This window comes from Schistosoma mansoni, chromosome 2 (assembly GCF_000237925.1).
Source record: "Schistosoma mansoni strain Puerto Rico chromosome 2, complete genome".
Classification (NCBI taxonomy): Eukaryota; Metazoa; Platyhelminthes; class Trematoda; order Strigeidida; family Schistosomatidae; genus Schistosoma; species Schistosoma mansoni.
In genome coordinates, this window is record NC_031496.1 from 34,263,401 (window position 1) to 34,278,711 (window position 15,311).

Consider the following 15,311-nt stretch of genomic DNA (forward strand, 5'->3'; position numbering starts at 1 on the left):
TTATACTACTTGCAGTAGTATATCTTAAACTAACAAACAACTAACATGTCTTTGTTGACTGGTTATTTAAGATTCGTAGTCGATTCACATTGTGAAGTTGACTTATTGTTGTTACTTTTAAAGATCATGTTTAACACCATTTCTATCCTTAAAAATGTAATATGTACTATTAAAAATTGATGTGGTTCATGTATACAAAGTTAATCAACTAGACACTATACTTTCTTGTTACATTATTGGAAATCTCTGTTTCTAGATATCCATATTTAATAAAGTTGTTTAGTTAGTTGGATGATCAATCGTCCCTGTATTAACATATGCAAAACCAAGATAAATTATCTTTTGTGATGCACAAATCTTATTAAAGTGATGTTTTTATTAATTTAAATTAAACTAACTCCCTTACCAAGTACTTGGGTATGACCCACATCCCGTATAAGGGTTAACTAATACGATACTGCTCAGTTGTTCAAATCGAAGTAGGTGGAGTAAGGTTCGAGTCTGGAACTTAATGGCTGTAAGTCAAACACTTTAACCAATTCAGCCACCACTCTACCAAAGTATTTATAAGTATATGTATTTCTGATGTCTCCTATGAGAAATTTCCCTAGAATTTCAATTTCAGGCTATTAACTTTTATACTGCAAAATTTTGTCTTCAGGTTGTTTCATTGAAGCATTATGGATTAGTGGAATATATCAATAATGGGATAACTAATTCAACTATTACTTCAGTTTTGTAAACCACCTATAACACTATGTATTATTGAATCACTCCACATGCTATAACGGCTAAATAGTCAGTGTTCTAAAAGGAACTATCACATAGAATAATTGGGATCAAACATTATACAATGGATGAGTTATTCTGTAGTGAACGAAGAATTTGTGAGGATACCCAACTTATTGTTTAACACGAAATTACGAAATTCCTGTGTAAAATGTGAAAACCATACATTCAATACTTCATTTTCAAATCTCCTATCAATCATCTCAAATTCCATCATTCCTACATTGCTATTACAATTACTCTCTGTTTACATTATCTCTCTCTCTCTCTCTTCAATTTGATCTTCTCAACCTTCTGCTCACAGGCATTCCACTTCTGATTGGTGTTACATAATACTTACATGTGTCAACATAAGTAGCATACTCCACAATTCCATCACAGAAATTCATGCTACTTTCAGTTGTCACTTTCTGATAACCATCATCATCAACAACAATGAAAAAAATAAACATGTAGCACAATTCCTTCATACTGTGTAAGGAAATCCCAAGTGTTCAAGTAAAATCATCACTATTATTTGAAAAGATAAATTAAAGTGATAGATTCATACTACTTTCTATAAAGGTATGAAATTGACTGCATATATATATCAACACAATCATTATACGAAAGTGGATTATTTTCATTGAAATAATTTGTAAAGTTTTACGAATGGAAGTACATTATGCCATATGTAATTGATCACCCACGAGGTTTATAAATTGATTATTATTCTTCTATGTTTCAAACGGTGAGCAATAGTAATGTTATAATCCATTCTTACTTGTTTGATAATCACATGTTCTGAAGGGGTTTTGTGGAGACTTCAGTATTTTCATAGTTGAAATCATGAGTCAATTGAAGCTAGACCACCATGGAAAACCTGGAAGTTACACATTAACACCGTAGGATACCGGCTCATTGGTCTAGAGGTTAAGCGCTCGCGCGCGAGACTGATAGGTTCCGCGTTCGTATCTCACGAGGCAGTATCGTGGACGCACACTTCTGAGGAGTCCCATAATAGGACGAAACGGCTCTCCAGTGCTTCCAGGTTTTCCATGGTGGTCTAGCTTCAATTTACTCATGATTTCAACTATGGAAATTACATGTTCCGCTTGTTTTTTTATTCCTTTCATCTGTTTAGTTTTTTGCTATGATGAAGTTGATTTTATTTGGTTTCGCCTTATTAATTTGTCTGCTTATCTGACTAATATAAGAATTTGCAGTGAAAAAGTAGGTAGATACAACGTTAAGTCTATTATCATCATTTATCGATCTAACCTACCATAAAAAGTTTGATAAAGACCAGAGGCTTGTGACAGTTTCTTACAAACTCTTAGTGACTCGCTAGCTCATTCTAGTCCTTTCATAACAATGAATAGCAAAAGTAGTTTAAATGTAAATCAATAAGACGTATTGATGGTTTTAATCATTGGTGAACATCAAAACCAATTGAGGTATGAGATTAGTCGGTGACCTACCAGCAGATGATCAGACGACTGAAACCGAAATCGGTTATTTACTCTGAAGTAGTGGCTTACATTAAGTCATGGAACGTCAGGAATACGCCTTTTCCACTCATTGGGTTTTAATAAATAACATAATTGTCATTAACTCTACTTAATGCTCAATTAATTTGAAACTATCAAGTCCAACCTTAGCACTGATGCCTACAAAATAATTTAATTTGTTTTTAATATTGTGTTTGAACTACTTATAAGTAGTCAAACGCATCACTTCAATTATATTCGGCTTCACATTATTTTTGAGTTTTGAAATTCCTGAATCTCACTACTGTTTTGCTCTACCGTTTAATGCATGCATCAAACTCCTCTGTAGATATATACAATTATCTTGTTAGTGTATTCAGAATTATCGGAAATCTGTTATGGTCTATGAGTTTTGATGTTTTGATGATGATGCACGTGGTTTTGGGTTGTTATGATGTTAAACATAAGAAATACAAAGAAGAATTCTCCTTCCAATGAGTTTATTATCATACTCTATTCACACTATAATCTGAGGCTAACTTATTTATTTCTAGTTGCTTTCTCATGTATATAGATCCTCCAGAAAGTTAAACATTATTTATTTATTTAAACAAATAAATATTAGTACAAGGGGTACCAGATATATATGCGCCACATTAACTTTTAGTATGAGCGTGAATAGTATTGTCAGTAGAAACCATCATTTCATTTATTTATGTGAGGGCTTTGGTACTTCCCAGGTGCCCAGACCGAAGCAGGTGGTTTTTTTAGGTAGCCACACCCCGAGCCTTTGACCTAAAGGTCTAACCCACAAGGCAGTGGAGCATCATGAGGAGATGCAGTCCCATGGTAGCCGGTGACCAACAATAGGTTCATACTCCTTTTGTTCCCTCAGGATACTGGAGCCCATGTACACTATTAGTTTGGAATGAGGGTTTTCTAACTCCCCTAAATGAACTCTCCATGTCCACCAACCCGGTTAAAACTTCGGACACTCGCTTTCCGCCCTCAAGTTCGTAAACAACATCCCTGCCACGGGGAGACAGCGACTAGGACTTCTCTGGCAGTTGGTGTATACTTGTGGCCATGTGAGAACATTTCGAGAGAGAGGGTGGCCCATCCCCACTCTCGGCCGTACCAGGGCATTTGGGGGTTAAACAACCTTTTTTCGTTATTATTTACACTATGTAACCTAGCACTATAATTTATCATATCAACTTGTCTTTTCACTGATCATTTTTCCTCACAGAACTAATCCTTAGAATTTTAAAACTTGATAACAAACGTGTTGAAAAGAGAGCCACTACTGAATTTTGTGTTTTTTTTAAATGTTTAAGTGGAAATCGGAAATTTCTTTTTAAAATGGATGGATTTAATACTGGTCGGTAGATGAAACTCAGTGAATTAATGTAGCTCATTAGACCTCATTCTCTACTCAAACCCTCTAAACAAACTCATATTAAAGGATAAAACAACTCTCAACGGAAGAGTAAAATTGAATACGTATATACAAAATATAAGTTACAAGTATTAAATTAGATGTTATCACATGGATTTCCGAATGAGTTTGGTAGATTACTAGAGTCAATGAGTCACAACGTAGAACCTGTACATATGTACATCGATTCAAGTTGCCAAACTCCATTAGCGCAGGGTGATGAAGTTGTCAGGCCAAATCTCAGATTATTAGATGTAGTAATAGTATTAGTGGCAATAGTAAAGATTTGGGCATCAAAGGTACGATTTGAAAAGAAAATATAAATTAGCGAACAAAGTTATGATGTATTTAAAATCTCAGGATATAGGGGGACGACAAAAACTGGATGCACCTGCACCTTTGTAAACGATTTCGAACCATGTCATTCAAAGTCTCTAACCATTGACATAACAATCATGCGGACACCAACCCGGTAGTCTGTACCAATTAACATGGCTAAGCCCAATTGTCAGTCACTTCATGGAGTGATTCTATGTTTTTGGTTTGGCTGCCCCTATCTTTCTTCCAGCCTACTTCTGCACCAGCGGACATCTCCCTTCGAGGTAGCCAGTGGTTTTTCATACGTAATACGTCTCAACCACCTCAGTTGATGAACATTTACTATCTTATCAATCTATTTGCTATCTTTACCTAGTACTCTATCTCTAACCTCATCATTGCTTACTCGGTGGTCCCAAAATACACGAGCGATGCTTCGTATACACTTATAAATAAATACCAGTGACCTACAAGTATCCTTTACTTTTAATAGCCATGTTTAACATCCATAGAGTAGAACGGAGCGAACTACTGCCCAGTAAACTCGCCCTTTGGTTGAAAGACAGATATTTCGCCTACGCCATAAGTGACGCAAACCGGCAAAAACTAATCGAGCCTAGATTAATCTCATCCCAATGAACTGAAACTGAACTGTTAGACCAGTCATATCAAAGTAATGCAGCTTATGCCTACTAAGTCATGTGGTTTGACTGTACAACTGATGCATTTCACACAACAACTAGTTCCTTTACGTTTAATTTTGATGCTCTAAGGTGATTTATAATAATTGTTTGATATTTAACTTTAGAACAGGTCATTATATCTACTAAGTAATATTAGGCTTCCTTTCAGAAATTTTCCTTTTCCACAAAAACTTGAGCATTACTTCTAATTTCCTAAAGGTTTGGTAATCGGTAACGTAGATATTAGTCTTTATCGTCAGATCTTGAAAACTAATGCTTTTTTTATTGGATTTATTACTGTTATCGTAGTAGTTCCTTATCTGACTACTTCTCCAAAGAATTGACTTTAGGAACCATACTTCAAAGTGTATACTGTATTCTCCACAATCTTCTATCAAGGACAGTAACAGACAATGACCAATTTTATAATACTGTTGTTTAAAAAATGTGAAAATGATCATTACCATATGAGTTGTTATTACTTGCTTACGCCTGTTACTCCCAATGAAGCGTAGGCCGCCGACCAGCATTATCCAACCCACTCTGTCATCGACCTTCCTTTCTAGTTCTATCCAACCTTTATTCATTCTTCTCATGTCTGTCTCCATTTCTCGGCGTAATGTGTTCATTGGTCTTTCTCTCCTCCTTTGACCTTCAGGATTCCATGTGAGGGCTTTCCTTGTGACGCAGTTGGGTGACTTCCTCAATATGTGTCCTATCCACTTCCAGCGCTTCTTTCTGATTTCTTCCTCCGCTGGAATCTGGTTTGTTCTCTCCCACAGTAACTTGTTGCTGATAGTGTCTGGCCATCGGATCCGTAGTATCTTGCATAGACAACTGTTAATAAACGCCTATATCTTCTGGATGATGGCTTTCGTAGTTTTCCACGTGTCCGCCTCATACAGTAGAACTGTCTTGACATTCGTATTAAAAATTCTGATCTTGGTGTTGGTTGACAATTGTTTTGAGTTCTAGATGTTCTTCAGTTGTAAATATGCTGCTCTTGCTTTGCCGATCCTCGCCCTTATATCTGCATCAGATCCACCGTGTCCATCAATGATGCTGCCCAGATATGTAAAGATTTCCACATCCTCCAAAGCTTCTACGTCAAGTGTAATTCGATTGGTGCATGTTGTGTTGTATCGGAGAGTCTTGCTTTTCTCTTTGTTTATATTGAGACCTACTGCTGCTGAGGCTACTGCTACATTGGTCGTCTTCTGCATTTGTTGTTATTATTGAATAGAATTAAACATCTTTCCAATACCCTGTAAATTCAGATATGGAATAAACATAAATTAATTTGTGGTAGGAAATCATTAACTTGATTTTTTTTCCCGTTTACCTCCAATCGACTATCGACTAGAAATCAATATTCATTGTACTGTAATTAACGTTGATTAAAGTTTAATAATTAAAGTATAAAATATAACGACTAAATCTACGTATTGGTGTTAGATTATTTTTGATTAAATTAGCAAAATCTAGATTTTAAGCATATCACATAACTTATTTGTGACAATTAAAGAGCTTGACTTGGTGAATTGCTAAAGATCTAAGCTATGTACAAATTTCTTATCCAACTTCATTTATATATATAGTTCGTCTGACTTTTTAGGCAATTTTAAATGAACATTCTCATGGAATTAAATGACAATACTAATCATATTCTCTGTTAATAATATATTTAAGAATTCTCCTAACACATTGTTTTGGTTTAGTGATTCAGGTACTTAATTTTCTTACGTTGGGTTGAACAATTAAATAGTCAGTCAATCAGTTATAAGCAACATGGAACCTTGTACATATTTGTATCGATTCAAGTCCCCACATTGCATCAGTATATCGAGATCAAATCATCAAGATAAATACCAGAATAGATGTAGCAAAAGTATCAGTACTAATAGAAATAATATGATTCGAGAAGAGAGAATCAATTTTAAAACTTATTGATCCAAAGGAAGACAAAGAGTGATTGTATGTGTATCATTTTGATTGATTCTATGCTATGTTACATAAAATCTCCAAACATTAATCAAAATAAGCTCTAACCTAGTAGCTTACACCTACCTATGTAGCTCATTCCAACGGCTATATAAACTGAAACCGTGTTTCTATTTGGTCAAACTCTAGCTTCCTTTCAGCTTATATAAAATATGATATATTGGAGTTGAATACATTATTCTATATTTAATAAATGTACTCAATAAATAGAAATGATCTATTTAATTTATATTATCCATCTCTGCTTACCATGCTTGTGAATTAAGGCTATATCGGGGCAATACTCACAGTATGCACATATGCCAATTAGAGATTGACTAGTTGCAGTCCTAAAACATCAATGGGAAGATTCAAACAAACAATACTAAATGAATTTAATTTATATATATTGTATTATAAATATGTAGAATAGAAATTAGCACTGTTGTTATGGTTATTTACTGATTTCAAAAAAAAAAATCAATAATAATATTATTATTGATTTTTACCTTAAATTCCATTAAGCACTCATCTAATGATCTCAAACGTATTTTTTGTTTGTTTTTTTGTTTTGTATTACTTCTAATTACTATCTCTAAACTAAACACACACACATATATATATATATTTTTTTTTGTATAAAAATATGTGTGATTATATCACATGCAAATTAATCAATAAAGAATCATTTATTTTTACTAAAATTAAATCTAGTCAACAACAACCACAACAAAAAAAAAATGGAATGCTTGTATTGATGTAATACATATATATAATCTGACCCGTATCTTGTTTGATAAACTTTTTTAATGAATTATTTAAGGCTATTCACCACGTCAATCTTTTGACCATCACCACCACCACCACCATTTCGATTCAAAATAAAAAAAATAAAAATAACTATCTCATAGATATTATATATGTGTTGTATATGAGGGTAACTTGTTTTATAAATTACTTAAACAGTTTTACATATTGAATATTAAGCTACATTATCATATCAATGAGATAAAATATTTAACACTTGATGCATAGTAAAGAAACCCAGTTAAGGGATAATATATGTGTGTGTATGATTATGCAGAAGACTAAATATGAAAAGTATGATTTGTGAACAGTTCGTTCCGTTCTACTTTATGGCTGTGAAACGTGGCCATTAAGAGTAGAAGATACTCGTAAGTTACTAGCATTTGACCACATATGCCTTAGAAATATTGCTCTCATCTGCTGGGATCACCGGGTAAGTAATAGTGAGGTTCGACGCAGGGTATTAGGAAATGATAGTAAATCAGTTGATGAGGTGATGAATCTTCATCGACTGAGATGGTTAGGCCACGTGTTACGTATGCCTGAACACCGATTACCACGACGCGCTATGCTGATTAGTGTAGGGGATGGTTGGAAAAAAGTTAGGGGCGGCCAAACCAAAACGTGGCATCAGTGCTTGAAGTCAGTCAGTCAGTTACAACGTAGAACTTCGTACGTACGTACATCAGTTCGAGTTGCCATACCACATTAGCACAGAGATGATGTTGTAGATTCAAATCCCATATTGGTAGAAGTAGTAAGAGTATAAGTATTATGTGAAAGATAAGGGTTTGAAGATGTTATTGAAGGAGTATAATACGGTGAAATAAATTTGGAAAGAGAAAAAAGATAGAGACATGAGGAATTCAGAAGATTAGAATTTCGTAGAACACAAAGAGTGGATGCACCTCCGCCATTGTAAACGATTTTGAGCCATGTCATTCAAGGTCTCTAACCATCGATTGCTATCATCTCGCGAATCCCAACCAGGTATTCTACACCTACCAACATGACTTAGTCCAATTGTCAGTGACTTCATGGATTTATGTCATGTTTTGGTCTGGCCGCCCCTAGCTTTCTTCCAACCTGCTCCTACACCATAAAGCATTGCACGTCGGGGCAGTCGGTGGTTGGGCATACATAACACATGTCCCAGCCATCTCAACTGATGAATTTTCAGTACTTCATCAATCGAATTGCCATCCTCACCTAGTACCCGTTTCCTAACAACTGCATTACTTACCCGGTGGTCCCAGGATATACGAGCAATGCGTCGAAGACACCTATGATCGAATACTAGTAGCCTACGAATATCCTCTACTCTTATCGGCAATGTTTCACTGCCATAAAGTAGGACGGAACGAACTGCTGCACAGTAAACCCGTCCTTTTGTTGCTAGACGGATACCTCGCCTACGCCATAAGTGGCGCAAGTTGGCGAAAGCTAGACGAGCCTTCTGTATCCGTGCTGAGATTTCGTCACACACCAGACCACAAGGGCTGTTGAGACTCCCAAGATAAGTGAAGCTGTCAACACGTGCTTGAAGTCACTAACTTCTAGTCTGAGCCATGTTGGCAGATGCAGACTACTTGGTTGGGGTCCGCGTGACTATCGTAACCAATGGTTGGAGATTCTAGGTGACATGGCTCAGAATCGATCACAATGGCGCAGGTGTATATACTCTTTATCTTCCCTTAAACCTTGAGATTAAAATTGCTTCATAACGTTCTTCCTTCCTATACTATATCCTTATATACAACCTATCTTTTATATACTACCACCACTAAATTAACTACTTCTATGAATTCGGTGTTCATCTTGTTGTGCTAATGAGATATGGCAACTTGGACCGATGCATAAATGTACCTGGTCCTACGTTGTAGCTGACTGACTGACTGACTGAGAAGGAATGAATTACTTACCTATTTATGCCTATTACCCTTTGTGAAGGAGAATAGGCAAACCGTCAGTATTTTCCATCCAACTCTGTCTCGGGTAATCTTTTCCAGTTGTTATTCATTCTTTTCATATTTGCTTACAATTCTTGACGCAATGTGTTATGTGGTCTTCCTCTTCTCTGTTTCCCTTCAAGATTCCAACTTAGCGCATGTCTCGTGATGCTGTTTAATGATTTCCTTAATGTGTGTCTTGTTCACTTCCAGCGTCTTTTTATAATTTCCTCCTCAGCTCAAAGTTGGTTTGTTCTCTCTCATAGTAAGCTGTTACTGATGGTATTCGGTCAACGGACATTGAGTATCTTACGTAGACAATTGTTTTTAAATACTTGCACTGTTTTGATGTTCGTTATGGTAGTTCTCCAAGTTTCAGCTCAGTACAGTAGAAAAGCCCTTCTAAAAAGTAAATAATTACCAAATCTTAGTTTTAAATATCATATGTAGACTTTATTTTCTATCTCGTGTTTTACACCCATTTTCCCGATTCTTTATTATTATTTTTTGGTTTTTCTTCCATTTCGTTAAAATGATTTAAGTTGCAGTAATGCAAATAAGCATTTGTCATTTTATGTGTATACTATAAAGGCGAGGTGACAGTGCTGAAACCCGATCGTCATATACCTCTTTTTGTGAGAACATAATAAATGGATTTAGTTAGTTATATTCAAGAAAGTAATTAGGCTAACAATAAGTATTGTTAAACAGTTTGTATTCATATTCCCAGTGTTTTTATATCAGACCATGAATGGGAATGTATTTGTTATAATTGTATTTTTTGCTATATAAACGACCCAGCTAATCCTATTGCTTAGTATTCTTATACGATGACACTCGACAAGACCCCAAAATCAGAACTCAGTGAACAGCAATGAGCAATCAATAGTTTAAATATCGTTCATATATTTATAGTATAAGCATAAGAAGCTTATAGATTTTTCTGCAATAATATGCCCGGGCTGATCGGTTTAAAATTAACCAATCAGCGCGCAGCAACACCATCATGCATAAAACATGCTTAATCCAATCTATATCCCACTAACACCTCCCCCTTGAGCAGATTCGTAGGATCTGGTGTTAGGGTCCAACTGCAACCGCTTTACTGGTTTGCGCTTCCGGTTAGTTCATCTTCTAGGTAATAAGGACGTTGTATCATCCTTCGTTTGCACCTTGACTGTCCTGTCTGTTTCAGGTGTTTTGATCTCAAAGGTGTCTAGCAGAACATCAAGAGGTAATCTATGCTGAGTTTCATTGTTGGAAATGGAGGCTGATTTCAGTTGGTTAGCATGACGCACCCAGATTTCTGAACCAACGGACACCTCGTAAACCACGTTTCCTTACTTTTGCACGATCCGACCAGCTATCCATGTAGGATGTTTTCCTCGATAGTCCATAGCAAGTACCTTTTGACCCACACTGGACAATCGTTTTTGTGCCCCATGATGACTATTGTACTGTTTCTCTATCATCACGTTTCGTTGCGGCTTAAGAGCTGGAGTCGGACGAATGCTGTCAAGTAACGCCTCCGCTGGAGAGACTCCATTTGTTGTCTGAGGGTTCGGTGTCGAACGGTGTATAAACAAGAACCTCTCTAAGATCTCTTCGGTATCCCCCTCCCCTCTTGATTTTTTTAGAGCATTTTTGAACGTACCAACAAAACGTTCTACCTGGCCATTCGATTGCGGATGGAATGGAGGTGTTCGGATGTGCCTGATTCCGTTCTGCTGACAAAATGCTGAAAAGTCTTTTCTGACTTCACCTGACGACACTGGAGTGTTTCGAATTGTCGCTGCTGCTACACTCCGTATTTCTGGAACCTTTTTACCTGTCTTTTTTGCATATGAGGTGGTGTCTAATGATGGACACGACACGTTACACACGCTGTTAATGGGTATATCCATTAATCCAAGCTTTTCTAACATATCTAGACCAAGTAGATCAAGGTTTGGTCGTTCTGTTAGATAGCATACTCCTTTACAGCTATTTCAATTGAAGGAAAATTCACACTGTAATTCACCAACTAGTTTCAGTACACCTCCAGATGCGTTTCTAGCCGTTTTCTTGGATGGCTTCATTGGCGGTTTTCCCAGCAAGTTATAAGTCTCTCTAGACACTAGAGTAATATCGGATGCTGTGTCAATTTGAAGACGAACCGCTATACCATTAGTCTGGATCGTAACATACTTTCTCCGAATGTCATAGTCTGTTTGAAAGGCTGCTACCAGAGAAAGTGATTTAGATTCGGCTGACTTTATGTGTCGAGGACGTTTGTGCTTCTGCTTAGGCTGGGACGTACGATTTGGAGGACAATGACCTTCTTTATGCCCACGTTTGTTACACATCTGACATTTATGTTTCTTGAATGGGCAGAATCGTACATAATGCCAATCACCACATAACCAACATGCAGTCGTTGGTTTGCTACCACTTGTTTTCGGTTTCTGAACTTTTAACCTCGTAATAGCATTGACACTACTGCAGGTTAAATTAGGATTTACCTGTTCAATCAACTGATTGTCGTGTCTGATGTTCTGTAGCCGCTTACACTCATCTGTTAACGTTCTGAGTGTGATGTTAGGATCTTGATCCAAACGAGTTAGAAGTCTGGTTCTAATCTCAGCATCTTATGGTGACTGGAGAGCTTTGATGAATATAAGGCATTTAAATTGATCTTCAGTCAACGAGCGTAACTTGAACTTTTCACATTCTCTGTTGACGATGTCTGCTAGAACACCATATTCATCGGCTTCTCGTTTCACCAAATTAAGACACTGGTAGCGAATACTAAACAATGAGGAAGATTCACCGAATATTTCTGACAGCTGAGATACTGTCTCCTCGAAACTGAGCTCTCGAGGTAACTTTGGTAATATATGATCAGCATAGCGTACATGTTCATGACTTCCCAACTTGCGCATCAACAGTCGAGTCTTCCATGCGTCGTCTTGATTACAGAACTCTATTCTAAATGTGTCTTCCCAACGCTTGAACCACGTGAGAAATGTATTGCCACATTCGGGGTCATAATAGAATTCTGGGATGCTGCTGGCAACTGCATCACAAGAAGAAGTACTTGTAGTAGCATGTGAACTCGAGTAGTGTATGTTAAGCTGTTGCGTCAGAGTTTCTAAAAGGCGCATTTGTGCGTCAAGTTGTGCTTGCTGTTGCTGTAGTATTCGGCTGAGCTGGTCATCTGATATAGGCATATTGAATGAATTTTCCTTTTTCCTCGTCGCCACTGTTATAATTGTAATTGTTACTATATAAACGACCCAGCTATTCCTATTGCTTAGTATTCTTATACGATGACACTCGACAAGACCCCAAAATCAGAACACGTTGAACAGGAAAGAAATTGTATTCAAAATAATAATGGTATGTGAACAGCAATCAATAGTTTAAATATCGTTCATATATTTATAGTATAAGCATAAGAAGCTTATAAAATGTCTGCAATAATATGCCCGGGCTGATCGGTTTAAAATTAACCAATCAGCGCGCAGCAACACCATCATGCATAAAACATGCTTAATCTGGTAAATCTATAGCTCACTAACAATATTTTATTCTACCCTATTCACTTAATTTATAGTCGATTAGTGTTGGTTCTAATCAAAAATACACACACAATCTTGGGTTCCTATGTTTGTCTTTATTTAAGATCTTGTGCATTGGTAAATCTATTTCCGTCGTACTTTTTGGCATGTTTCCTTAAATAAAACTCGTGTGTCCTTCTCTAAATATGTTTATTCTCTTTGTAACAGTCATTTATAACTAAGGGGCGAGTGTTAGTCACTAGCTTACTAGATAAATCCCCTTTAGTCCTTTAGTTACCAACTTGGGAACCGATTCAAGTAAGTTTGTTCCTGAACTCCTGGTTTAACGAAGAACTGAATGCATCCACTCATGTATATGCCATTTTTCGTGGGACCCTGTTTATTGATTACTTCTTTTTAAACCGTATAGACAGTTCAATAAATGGGGGCATGATTATCGACGTCACTAGACACACCTCAGAATGAAAATCAATGGCGATCCTGTTGTTCATCACGAACTGCAAGATACCTTTCTTACTGAACGAAACCTACATTAATTGTGTCCTTACTCAAACTATGCAGTTTAACACGTGCTATCCTTGCTTTTTTAAAGGTTATTCACTAGTTGTACGGGTTTTCCCTCATCTAATTCTTCTCAGTACGAATTCCTAGAGTTCGCCTGGCTAGTGCTAACTTGAGTCGCTTTTGGAGTAGACAAAATGTCCATCTCCCAACAAAAAGGCTAGTATACTGAGCTGCAATCCGCTGTATATTACTCTATGTCTGTAAAATGTCTCCTTTAAAAGTAAAGCACACTCACAAATTCAATATTACTTAATTATGGATTCATTCGAAGCATTGCTTGTGTATACTGGGACCACTGAGTAAGCGATGCTGAGATTAGACATAGCTTACTAGGTAGGAATTTCAAATCGACTTGTAAATTAGTGAATCTTCATGGACTGAAGTGTTACGTATCCCTAACCACCTCCTGTCTAGATTCGCTGCGATGGTTGATGTAGGAGTAAGTCGGAATAAAGCTAGGGATGGCCAAACAAAAACTTGGCGTCAGTCCATAAATTCATTGACCGTTAGTTTTAGTCGTATTGGTAAGTCCTGATTAGCTGGTTTTAGGCCCTCTGAATAGTCATATTCACTGATCGCCAATACAATACTATATTACTTCAGACTTCGGACTCCTCAAGTCCATCCACTCCTTTAGAACTGTATTTCCTTAAGTTAAATCTTTTTTTCACTGTTATTACCATTATTTTGACTTTATTATTTGTTGTGATATGAAAACTTGGACTGGTACTCATATTTGCCAGCTTCTATGCTGATAATGACTAATTTTTTCATATCAATGTTAGTAAAAACAATATAGCGTGCATTATGAGTAAAATACCAAACGTTTATATACCCAAGTTCCATATTTTAAACCCAATGGAGTTTGAATTAACTACAAAATTGATTGACAGAATTACACTGTCCATGTATTCTAAGATAAACAACAGATTATTATTCAGAACTATTATCTCAAACCATTATCAACAAATACTCAGTAACGGTCAAGCATTTATCTAGATCTACTCAACTTTTCAAAAGACTGTATATAGATTGTTTAGTATTTTATGAAATTTCTCATCGAAAGCCATTCAAATGATCTACACGTATTATGTTCAGTGTACAAATAAACGTTTTCTGTTTACTAGTTACCTTTTTCTTTAAGTTGGCCTACTGGTTCTATCACTACTTATACTACTCTGGGATTTATCTTGATAATTTTATCTCTGTGCTAATATGGTATAACGAATAAACCGATGCACATATGTGTCCGTTTCTACGCTGCACATAATTGACTACTGACTGACTTAATTTGATTAAAGTTAATTGGAGGGAAGCCTTTAACTTATATTGAATGCTAATTGGCACTCGTCCCGTGTTTCTGCGGAAATAACAATCATGTTGGATCCAAACAGACGTCACTCAGTTTCATATTCATGGACGTTTCTATCGAAGGGACTCTATAAAATTGATTTGTCAATCCATCAATCGTAACTTAATAGTGACTGATACCATTTTGCCCAGTTCTTTTGGTACTGGTTGATTTCTATCCACCAAGTTTCCACCTGGTCATCAACCTAACTGACTTGCCTTTGCAGTGCTGACAAGTGCCAACTAGCATGGAGGGACTTCTATCGATCGCTTTCAAAATGTCGAATAGCAGTGATCATCGCACTGTGATTTCGTCTGATAGTGTTTTCTTTATTATTTATTTATTTGAACACATAAACATTAGTACAAGGGGGCACCAACTACATATTCGCCACACAATAACA